Raw genomic sequence first — 13,232 nt, forward strand, 5'->3', positions numbered from 1 at the left:
GCGTGTAATGGAGGAAGTTGTGGTAGTTACTTCCTAATTTTGCGTGCACCAATGAATGAAAACTGAAATCACCTGCACGCTCTCCAAACTGTAATTGCTACAAGTCTTCAAACAGGCAAACTCCAAGTTTGCCTCGCAATTTTTCAAATTGAACTGCGTCAAGAGCTTTAGTGAAAATATCAGCTAGTTGTTCTTCAGTGGCAATGTGCTCGAGCTTCACAACTCCTTCTTCAACAAGATCTCTAATAAAATGGTGCCTAATATCAATATGCTTTGTCCTGCTATGTTGGATAGGGTTTTTTGATATATTGATGGCACTAAGATTGTCACAGTACAATGCCATAGCATCTTGTACCACATTGTACTCCAGCAACATTTGTTTCATCCATAATAGCTGGGAGCAGCTGCTACCAGCAGCTATGTACTCTGCTTCAGCTGTAGATAAGGATACACAATTCTGTTTCTTGCTGAACCAAGAGATAAGGTTGTTGCCCAAAAAGAAACAAGCTCCTGAGGTGCTTTTTCTATCATCTGCACAACCTGCCCAATCAGCATCACAGTATCCTACTAGCATAGAGTTCTCACCATGAGTATATAAGATCCCATAATCACATGTACCATTCACATACTTCAAAATTCTTTTCACTTGAGCAAGATGACTCATCTTTGGCTCAGCTTGGTACCTAGCACATACTCCTACAGCAAAAGTAATATCAGGCCTGCTGGCTGTAAGGTATAATAAGCTTCCTATCATGCTTCTATAAAGACTTTGATCTACATCAACTCCCTTTTCATCTTTGGTAAGCTTTAAATGGGTTGCTGCAGGTGTTCTTTTATGAGCAGCACTTTCCATACCAAACTTTTTCACTATATTTCTTGCATACTTGCTTTGGGAGATAAAAATAGTATCTTCCATCTGCTTTACTTGGAGCCCAAGAAAGTAGGTTAGTTCACCTACAAGACTCATCTCAAACTCAGACTGCATTTGCTGCACGAAATGCTGTACCATCTCACTAGACATTCCTCCAAAGACAATGTCATCAACATAGATTTGTGCTATTAGAAATTTGCCTTGATCTTCTTTCACAAATAGAGTCTTGTCATTTCCTCCTTTCCTGTAGCCTTGACTAGTAAGGAACTCAGTCAATCTTTCATACCATGCTCGAGGTGCTTGTTTTAATCCATAAAGAGCTTTCTTTAATTTGTAAACATGATTTGGAAAGCTTGGATCAACAAACCCCTTTGGTTGTTCCACATATACTTCTTCATTTAAGTACCCATTGAGGAAGGCACTTTTCACATCCATTTGGAATAACTTGAATTTTAGAATGCATGCCACTCCTAGAAGTAATCTAATGGATTCAAGACGAGCAACCGGAGCAAAAGTCTCATCAAAATCTATCCCTTCAATCTGTGAATATCCTTGTGCAACCAGCCTTGCCTTGTTTCTGGTCACAGTTCCACTTTCATCAGACTTGTTCTTGTAGACCCATTTGGTACCAATTACATTTGCATTTTCAGGTCTAGGAACCAAGTCCCAAACTTCATTCCTCTTGAACTGATTTAGCTCTTCTTGCATAGCATTTATCCAGAACTCATCAGTCAGAGCTTCCTTCACATTTTTTGGCTCAAATTTAGACACAAAACAAGCATTAGAAACTATGTCAAGTGTCCTTCTAGTAGCAATTCCTTGATTGGGATTACCAATAATTAGATCTGTAGGATGATTCTTTTGAGTACGTGTAGAAGGTCCTTTCTTTGGAGTAGCAGAGATTTGGTCAGGTGCAGTAACCTCTGTATCATTCTTTGATTCATTAGTAGTTTCACAATCTACATCACCTGTTATAGATGCTGTAGCATCTTCTGCATCATCTTCAGCCGTTTCACTTGAGGTGTCATCTATTACCACATTTATAGACTCCATCATGGTTTTGGTTCTATTATTATATACTCTGTAGGCTCTACTATTTGTTGAGTATCCCAAGAATATGCCCTCATCACTTTTAGGATCCATTTTGGTTCTTGGTTCTCTATCAGACAAGATGTAGCATTTACTACCAAACACATGGAAGTGCTTAACAGTAGGTTTCCTTTCCTTCCATAATTCGTATAGAGTAGTTGTTGTTCCAGATCTCAGGGTGACACGATTATGAATATAGCAGGCAGTATTCATAGCTTCTGCCCAAAAACCATGTGAAAGCTTCTTTGCATGTAACATTACCCTTGCAGACTCTTGTATAGTTCTATTTTTCCTTTCTACTACACCATTTTGTTGTGGTGTAATGGGAGATGAGAATTCATGTATGATGCCTTCAGAGGCACAGAAGTCAGAGAAACTGGAGTTCTCAAACTCCTTACCATGATCACTTCTGATCCTTAATACCACATTGTTTTTCTCCCTTTGAAGTTGAATACATAGGTCTTTGAACACATTAAAGGTTTCTGATTTCTTTCTAATAAAATTTATCCAGGTGTATCTAGAAAAGTCATCAACAACAACATATGCGTACCTTTTTCCTCCCAAGCTTTCAGTTTGCATAGGACCCATTAAGTCCATGTGTAGAAGTTCAAGAACTCTGGTAGTGGTAAGATGCTGCAGCTTTGGATGTGGCATCTTGGTTTGCTTTCCAATCTGACAATCTCCACATATGCTACCTTCTTCAATTTTGAGATTTGGCAGTCCTCTAATGGCTTCTTTGGATATTGCTTTCTTCATGCTTCTTAGATTGAGATGACCAAGCTTTTGGTGCCATAGTTTTACTTCATCTTCTTTAGTGGTTAAGCATGTTGACATATTTTCTCCTTCTTGGGGAACCCATAGATAGCAGTTGTCTTTCGATCTGACACCTTTCATCAAAATCTCACCTTCGTTATTTGTAACCAGACATTCAGATTTGGTGAAGTTTACTTTCATTCCTTGGTCGCATAGTTGACTAATACTTATCAAATTTGCAGTCAATCCTCTTACTAACAATACATTGTTTAGTTTAGGCAAGCTATTACTTCTGAGCTCCCCTATCCCAACAATTTCTCCTTTTGCACCATCACCAAAGGTAACAAAGCTAGTTGAGTAAGACTTTATTCCGACAAGAAATTTACTTATTCCGGTCATGTGTCTTGAACAGCCACTATCGAAGTACCAGTCTTCCCTTGATGAAGCTCTAAGTGATGTGTGAGCAATCAGAGCAGTAATCTCTTCTTCAGGTTGAGTTGTATCACTTTTCTCCTCATTTTCTTCTTTAGGTTTCCATTCTTGTTGAGTAGGAGCAGTTGTGGAAACAGGTTTGTGCTGAGGACGTCTGTTAGGGTACCCATATAGCTTGTAGCAGTAAGGCCTTATGTGCCCTTTTCTACCACAGTAATGACATCTCCAAGCATGGTGCTTTCTTCTATTTCTTGACATGGGATGCTGCTGATGATGCTGCGGCTTCTGATAAGGCATCCTTTGCTTTTGAGTTTCTTTAGGCTCCATGTACATGAGTTCAGGACTGTAATTTTTGAATTTATTGACATTCTCATAGCTAAGCCCAATATTTCTAGGCTTTCGAACATTTTTCTCTAAGATTTCCTCCAGTTGTCCATCAGCCTTATGAAGTTTGTCAAGATGCTCATCATCTTTATACAACATGTCAGAGAATTTTCTCAGCCGCCAAATGTCAGTATTTAATTTTTCAATGACTCCTTTAGCTTCTTCAAGATCAGAGGATAGATAATTTACCTTCTTTTGAAGTTCCTCCATCTTTGAGATATTCTCAAATTTTTCTGCTTTTAACTCATTGATGGTTACCTTTTGTTTCTCAATAACACTGCAGATTTCTTCACTTTTAAGACAAAGTTCCTTGTAGGATGCAGCAAGTTCTTCATAGGTTACCTCTCCATCATCAGATTCTGTATCAGATGTAACAATACCTGTTAAGACTGAGATATGTTTAGCAGTTACAGATGCTGTATCATCTTCTGAGTCATCATCCTCAGACCAACTGACAGTTAGCCCTTTCTTTGCTCTCTTCTGATATGTTGGGCACTCCGGTCTGATGTGACCATATCCTTCACATTCGTGACATCGAATGTTTCTGTTTAAGTTTGATTTTTCATCACCTTTTGGTTTTCCTTGACCTTCATTGCTGCGTATAGTGCTTGGAGCATTGTTTTTGAAATTTGATCTGGGTCTCTTATCCATTCGTTTCAGAACTCTATTGAATTGTTTTCCCAATAACACCATGGCCTCAGAGATACTCTCATTAGATTCTTCTTCATCCTCCAGTTCTTCTTCATTATTTTTAGATGAGAAGGCAATGCTCTTATTTTTCTTTTCACTTCTTCCATTTGCAACACTTTCAAAAGTTTGGAGTGATCCAACCAGTTCATCCAGCTTCATCTCAGATATGTTTTTGGCTTCTTCTATAGCTGTGACTTTCATATCAAATTTCTTTGGAAGTGATCTAAGCATTTTTCTTACTAACTTTTCTTCGGGAATTTTCTCACCCAAAGCATCAAATTGATTATCATAGTCTAGAATAGTCATATGAAAATCTTGAATTGTTTCCTCCTCCTTCATACGTAAATTTTCAAACTGAGTAGTAAGAATCTGTAATTTAGACATTTTTACCTGAGGAGTACCTTCATGAACAGTTTCAAGAATCTTCCAAGCTTCCTTTGCTGAGACACATTGCTTGATTAGTTTGAAGATGTGCTTATCTACCCCATTGTATAATGCATATAATGCTTTTGAGTTTCCCAAAGCAAGCTCATCCTCTTCTTTAGACCAGTCCTCCTCAGCTTTTAGTTCAGATGTTGGCTTTCCATCCTTGTCCATGACCACAGGGGGGTCCCATCCTTTCAGAACAGCCTTCCAAGTTTTGCTATCCATAGATTTTAGGAAAGCAATCATGCGTGATTTCCAATAATCATAGTTGGAGACACCAACTAGAAGCGGTGGTCTGCTTACAAGCCCTCCTTCTTTTTCAATGTTGCCAGACATTCTCCCTGGAGCTCACCCTATAACCAGAAAGGGTGCCTGCTCTGATGCCAATTGAAATCTGGCACGCAGTGAACACAATGCTGCACAAGATGCTATAGCACACGTTGCAGCAAGACAGTCGCAGAACACAGTAAATAAATAAATAAATTGCAGAACAATAAATAACGCAGATAATTGTTAACCCAGTTCAGTGCAACGTCACCTACTCTGGGGGATACCAATCCAGGAATGAATCCACTATAATAGCTCTAGTTCAAAGCCCTCGACCAACACCCGGTACTTGACTTATCACCTAGACACTACCCGTGCAATCCTACCTAAGAACCTCTTAGATAATGAGACCCCGTCCCAAATTCCCTCTAACAACACATACCATGTTGCTGTTAATAATAACGATCAAGATGGAGACACTCTCCTAGAAACTAGACCACACTCTTGCTTAAAAGCTTATGAGTGAATCACACAAACTAACTCCGTGCTTAAAAGCTTAGGAGCAGCTTACAATAAACAACCCAAACACAGTCCTAAACTTGCATCAAAAACGACACAAGAAAGGCTCACAAAAAGGACACACTAAACCTTAAAAAAACTCACGCTTTAGTAATACACGGTTTAGAAAATACATAAAAAAAATAGCTTGAGGCTTCACATATTTATAGTCTTCAATGTCTTGATGTCCAAGTTAGGTTTGCAGACAAAAACCCTTGCAGCAGCTGCGGCCAAACCTAGATTAAAATTGAAAATATGTTTTGTGTTGTACCAAACAAAAAAAAACGAACAAAAATATAATATAATTATATTTTTGTTTTTAATAACTTTCCTTAGGCCGACTTGGACAATTCTTGTGCAGTAAGTCTCGTCTTGCATATACACACGTGCTAGAATTAATATTTGAAGCAAATCTTGAACGAGATTGACAGAAAAAATTCTGCACTTAAAACAGAGCATCAGGATGCTGTACGAGGATGCTGCAGCATCTTTGTCCAGCATCTGGCAAAGTTGGATTTTACAAAATGTAGCCAAACACAAAACCCAACATTTGTCCATAACTAAGAAGCCAGCTATTGAGACAACTTCTAAGAGATCCACACCATTTGTGAACATTGCTGAGGTTTCTGGAAGAGGTGAGAGTAGAAGACAACCTAAAGGTATTAGTGGTCTTCTTTCTTTATTGGATGGTGTTCATGGTTGGAAGAAAGTAATTACTGCTGCAGATGTTAGGAAAGACAAATTTCAAGTAATGGTAATATGATAATATCTTTGTGCATCGTTGTTTTTTTTTTTTTATATATAAAATTATGTTGTTACTGATTATTCATTATAAATAAAATGAACAGCACTTCCCGAAAAAAGTTGCGATGAATGCGTTGGACAAAAAACAAAGTTTAATCATGGTGCAAACTAAAAGAAATGGAGGATTTATTAAGTGCAGAATTCTTACTGCAAAAAGGAATAAGTTTGAGAAGTATATTTCGAAAGATTGGAGGAAGGTTATGAAGGAAATTTCTGTCGAAGTTGGTGATATTTTGATTTTTAGGTTAACTAATACAGGCAAAAGTATGTTGGTTTTCAATCCATATTCAAGTTGGTAGCTAATGGGTTCTCCTGAAGGATTAGTAATTTGTAATGAAAATCAGTGTCTCTTTCCCTTTATTCTCTGCTATTTTCTCAAGTTGTTAGATTATGAACCTTTTAAGTTAATGTATTTTGTGTTTTTTTCTATGTTGCTACTCTGAATCTTCAAATTTTAAGAATAGTATTATGGTTAGTTGTATTATGTTATGAGTTGAAATGTTTGATTGTGTTTGTTCATCTACTGTTATTATTTGGCAATTGTTCCATGGTAAAAGTTCAAAAGAAGTAGAAAGGAAAAAAAATGATGTGTGCAAGTAGAATTTACGTGTAATGAATAAAACCAGTGTATTTTTTCATGATTAATGTTTTTGGAGAAAATTTGTTTCGAAGGAAGAGCTAACTTTATGGGCTCGATAATTCTATGACAGAGTTTAGTAATGACTAACATTGATAAAAATTTCGTATTAGTTATCATCATAACTCATCAAATAAAAACAATTTGTTGTTACCTTCACTCTCCCCACATCTAACTTAATATATTTCTATACATTGATATTAGTTTTTTCTATAATTTAGTTGTGACTAACATTGGTAAGAAATTCGTATCAAATATAATCATATTCATGAAATAAAAACAATTTTTTTTTAGGCAAGTTAAGTCGTAATTAAGTGATGAAAATTTTTATCCTAACTTTATAATATTTCTATTTATTAAAAAAATTAAAATTTATAATTTGGATATCCAAAAACCGATCCAAAATAAACCGTATAATATTGAATCGGCTTGGATCAGATTTTTTTTATTTATCATCCAAAACTGAACCAAACCATAAATGAATTTATTTCTGGATCGGATGATTTTTTGCCCGAAAATCGATCCAAACCGAATCGCAGCACCCCTAATAACCACCACTAAATAGAAAAAACAGTTTTTCTTTTACAACCAACGTGCATCGCACGGGTCTTGCACTAGTAATAATACGATTGAACATTTCTTACATATATAGTGCTGAGTTGTCTATCAAAGAGGAGCAAGTCGAGTCACAATTTCAATTTTTGTTTGTTTTTAATCTAGTTCGAATGTCAGTTTTGACATCAAGAGATTTGGATCCTCTCAAATTTTCCCTCATGTTTTTTCTCATTTTTTTTAATATAAGAGTTGGTACATTACAAAAAATAAAAATTAAGGAGATAAAATCAACCATTGGATTAAGAAAAAATGAGATAAAACATGAAGGGAAATTGGAGAGGATCCAAATCCATAATCAAGTGGTTACAACGTACCCCTTCCGATCGCAATTGGCAGTTCCGCCATGTCTGCTTGATGGCGCAGTTGTGGGTTCCGCCATTAGATGAGACCTGCAACGCGTCAATTTTTGTCCTAAAAGAGGGGCATTACAGAAAATTTTTTGGGGTATTGCTGCAACAAAAAAAATTGAGGGTACTGAAAAAAAATCATAATAATAACCTGACCAAAGACAAAAATACTAGTATAATAATAAATAAAAAAAAGGTGATACAATCGAAAATAAAAGTGTGGATTGGTCAAAGAAAGATGCTTGCCTACAGCCTGATCACAAGTGTCCAAGTGCACGCTTATGGGTCAAACCTATCCACTAATGGGAGGACCAAATACAATTAGCATGGGCAATCTCTCAACCAATATATTAGACCTAAGGTAAATACAAACTTACACTAATGTTATTTTGACAATGATCAACTATTTTTTTTAGTCGAGTATCTTTCGCGTTCAACTATGAAGATTAATTACTAAAGTAGTGTGAGATTCAAATGAGCAGAAAATTCACCCTAACAGTTTTAACGTTGCTACATGGGAAAGTTCATGTTCGAATCAGAGGGACATTAGTTAAGTTATAAGAGACTCGTGTCATTTGGATATTTCAATTTGTACGCATAAGTGGAGGTACCCATGGGAGGAACGACTATGTTTGGGACTCTGAAGGCGTAAATTTTTTCAGTCGATAGGGAAATGCCGAATGGGAGACAAGACAAGCCCCCTAAGAGGGTTTGTATGAGATCTTACATCTCACATTGTAGGGACCCTATCACGAGTGTTTTATTAAAATAATATTTATGTGTACGGTTTAGTGAGATAGAAGACTATGTATTTTAATTTTATTGATAAGACCATGTATTTTAACCGGAAAAGGAAGATTATTAAAATATATAGAGAAATTTGTAAGTTTAGGGTTGAGTCTCGGACAATTTTTTATGGATTGCATATTATTTGGAATCTTGATTTCAGAGACATCATTTATTCCACTTATGCATTTTTATGCTCCTTTTATCAATAATACTCGTTCTTTTATTTTGAGAGATTGATATGTTGTCTTGACTAATACCTTATGTGAATAAGACTCTTGTGTAGATTGATTCGTTAAATTAGGTGTTTCATTTTCTCATGAACTCAATATCATTTCAAAATGTTTATCTTCGTTATCTTTGTTATTACTTAGCTGATACTTGGATAATCAATTTCTCCATTTGTAATTTTTTTTCTTTCTTGGTTGCCTTTTCTATTTTCTATTGATATAAAAAAAATATATAGATAGAGAAATGTAGTAGCTGTGAAATTCTTTTTCCAACCCTCCAAGCCCCTTGAAAATGTGAAAGGAAAAAAAAAAGTAGAATCCGGCTTATCATGAAAAAATCGTCATTAAAATAAAATTAGCCACAATTAAACCATGACAATGTTCAACTTCAAGAATTTTAAAACATCTGAATTTTAAGATCTGTGTAAAAAGTCTATTTCACATATTTGATTTTAAAATTCAAATGGATAAAAATTCAAGTTTGAAAAATACATTTTACACTGTCAAAAAAAATAAATACATTTTTTTTTTCAAGTAGTCTAATAGCTAGAAATTTCACCCTTAAAAGTTGATAAGTGAAATGTTCGGGGCTTAAACTTCAATCCCTACATATAAAATGCGATGTCTCTACTAATTGAGCTAAATTCATAGAAACAAAATGAATACATTTTGAACATCTAAAATGTGAAATTTGGATGTGTTAACAATCTTGAAATTGCTTCTACCAACAACAACAGCAACAAATCCTAAAATTGAGTTGAATTTAAGGGGGATAAGAGAATGATGGATGGGGTGGTGTGTGGAGCGGGAGGGAGAGAGAAACCTTTGTAGTAAATTGAGTTGGGCTTAATTGTGTTTTAAGAAGAAGTATAAAGTTCCCCTCCCGACTCTCTTTTTTTCTCCGAATTTTCATTTTTGTCTTTGGAAAAAACTTCAGAATGTGTTTTTCGAAGTCTTCCTAGTTCAAATATTATTTTTAACGGCAAAAAAAAGTTTAGAAAATGCATTCCAAAATTTTTACGCAAGAATAAAAATGAAAATTCGGGGGGAAAGAGAGTCTTGAGGGAAGATAATTTTTCAAGTTGTAAATGATTAAGTTGGGCTTAATTGTGTTTTTTTTTTGTTTCCAAAACCAATATGATGATCTTGGATCAAATGGTTAATATATTCAAGTATCTATAATTTCTGGAAGAAAAAAAAAAGTCACATGTTGTTGGTGGCTTAATTGTGTTTTTAGTATGGGTTATGCTAACCGGTGCCCCTCGGGGCACTGGTTAAGGAAACCAAAAAAGGAAATTTTTAAATTGAAAATAACACTCGTTAGACTTTCGAGGCGTTAACTGCACAAAGTTTAATATCATATTACTATATTTGCTTCCTTAAACAGTGCCCCCGGAGCACTGTTTAGCATTTTCCTTTTAGTATTAGTATATACTCGTATATAACAACAATTAAAAAGGAATGACAGGATTAATAAATAATAATAATTTATCTTATTATTCAATTAAAGAGCATTAATAAGTTGAAGGAATAAAAAAAACATAAAGAGAATAAGATGAATGCCATTAAAAAAAAAGACGACAAATGAAATGAATAAGTTTAAGAACCCTAATATTTTAGGAGGGCAAAATAATGCCATGTGTGCATAAGTTAGCGGGTTTTTGTGGAAATTGCCGAAAGTGACTAATTTAACTGTTAGAGGACTAAAATGGAAAGAAAAAATTGGTTTTAAAATGAAACAATTAACAAAAATTAATTATGAAACTTAAATAAAAATACAAAGGTAAGAGAGTAAATATCATGTCAGATACTAACAAATAAAATATTTCAAGGGCACCGGATAAAAAACTAAATACAAAAACATTACCTTTAAAATTTACATTCAACACCATAAAATTTAAAAATTTTGAAAATAAAACCCTTCCATTCAGGGACGGATCCAGAAATCTATAAAATGGGGGGCCGGAATAACTAAATAATAAATATTAAAAAAATAATAATTATAATAGTATTTAAATATACTCAATAAAAAATAAAAAATACATCACATTGTTTATCTAAATTGTACACAACATTGTTCTATATCATAAAATTCATCAACACTGAATTTGTATTAAATAATTTAGCAATTCTTCTCTCGGTGTAAGTAATCACATAATTAGTTTGAAATTCATTTTATCTTGTTTCTCAACCTATTTTTCACAATCTTCATAGCAGAAAATAATCTCTCACTTGTAGCAAACAATCAGAATTAACTTAATTGAATTTGGACTTTAGTAGTGTATAATATATATTATCAAAATATTTTAAAGTAAATTGTTACAATTACTATATTGTGGGTACATATTTTGCACCAAACGATAGTTACTAGTCTTTAAACACATATCTCAAATATCAATTTATGTGTACATATATAACAAGAACAAGCATATGGAAAAAAAAATACGACAAGAGGGGGAGTCTCAGCCCCTACTTGCCCCCCTTATGTCCGGCCCTGCTTCCATTTTTTATTTCCTTTAACAAACATGACATGTTATTCCAAACCATATGTAATTTAGACAAAAAGAAAGAAACAACAAGAAAGAAGATTCGGATTTCGGAGTATGACTACTCATGAGAAGTGTGGTCATTAAGCAACAATTTCCTTAAAATTATGTCTCTCCTATTCCTATAGCATCATCGGATTCTCCCTTAAGGTAATTAAAAAGCAAAAGCACATGGTTGGTTGGTTCTAAATTCTAATCACTAACAGGTGGACCCATTCTTTTTATACTTTTTTAATAGTGAATTCTTCTTTCAATTTAAATTAATCATATTTGTGTGGATATTTTTTCAACTTGGAAGAGTTATGTTTTATAGATTTGGATTATTTCGACCTATTTTTGTGTGTAGTCCTCTCTCTTTTTCTTAATTTATAGGTGAATTGACCCACAAAGTACAAAAAAATTATAGAAGAGAGTGAAAATAAAGTGAATGAATGACTAAGATCAAGGCAGAATGAACAATATGAAAGAATGAGCAGAAAAAGATCAAAATCTCTGTTTTACTTGACCAAATTATTTTCGGTAGAGGCTATTTTGTTTTATTTGGCTCTCTATTAATTCATGATCATTATTGATATTTTTTCTGGTCACAATTATAAAATATAAAATTATTTTTTAATTTATTAAATAACAAATGTATTTGATTTATTTATATTATATATATGAAATACATTCGTTATTCAATAAATCTAAAAAATAAAATTCGTTTATATGAATGATCGCAGAGTAATTGATAACCCAACTCCTATCCTCTACACTCTTTCACCAACTCCTAAGCTCTTCGGTCTTTCACCTCGCATACAACTTAAAAAATCATAGGAGCAATTATGTTTTTTCCTAGCTATGAAATTTAAAATGTAGATTTTGTTAAAAATTTAAAATCTTAGTAGTTTACTATGATTTTGTCAATTTTACCACTTATCCAAATATGTTTGGTTTGATTTTTGGCATCCTTTTACAAGGAAATTTAACGTTAAAAATAGAAACAACAAGATGAAATTTACGACGCGATACTAAACACACATTAAATCTTTTTCACCATGGTCCATGGACTTCGTGGCCCATTTAAATACAACAATCTAATTTACAAGGAACTAATTTTTAAGATTTTAATTTTGATTCCAACATGTAGCATACTTTTTCATAACTACAAAGATTTTTTTTTGTCAAGTGAGAGAATATATTTTATAATCTGTATGGATCTGAAGTAATACATAAATTACTAAAAGAACACATATTGTAGAAACAGGTAAAGTGGCCATAATGAATCTGTAAAATGGATCTGAAGTATAATACATACTATTTTTTTATTAAGGAAACTAGTACACTCATTAACTTCCTTTTGAGTGTGTTTCAAATGCATCCACTAAGTTGGCTGCTTTTAGACCAATTTTAATAATATCAAGAATGAGTTGATCCAAAGAGTGTTCCCACGAACAACTCAAACTCATATTTGAAGCAAAAACAAATTTATTTATTTATTTTTAACTATATATATATATATATATATATATATATATATATATATATATATATTATTAATAATTTGGTCTCTGTACAATCGACAATTGTGAAGAAAAAAGAGCTTTCACTAGACAGTTGTGACTTGTGAGCACAACAAACAATCGACAGAAAATCGAGGTTTAACAATTCATCAAAACCTTAAATAATGTGGCATTTTTCGATAGCAACTAATTAACTTTTGATTATAAGTTTTACTCAAATGTGTCGTCCTAAAATTGTTACAATTTTTTTTTTCCAAACTAAAATAAAACATTGTTCTACAATTTTGTTCTCTCG

The sequence above is a fragment of the Trifolium pratense genome, linkage group LG7 (assembly GCF_020283565.1).
Source record: "Trifolium pratense cultivar HEN17-A07 linkage group LG7, ARS_RC_1.1, whole genome shotgun sequence".
In the NCBI taxonomy this organism is placed as follows: Eukaryota; Viridiplantae; Streptophyta; class Magnoliopsida; order Fabales; family Fabaceae; genus Trifolium; species Trifolium pratense.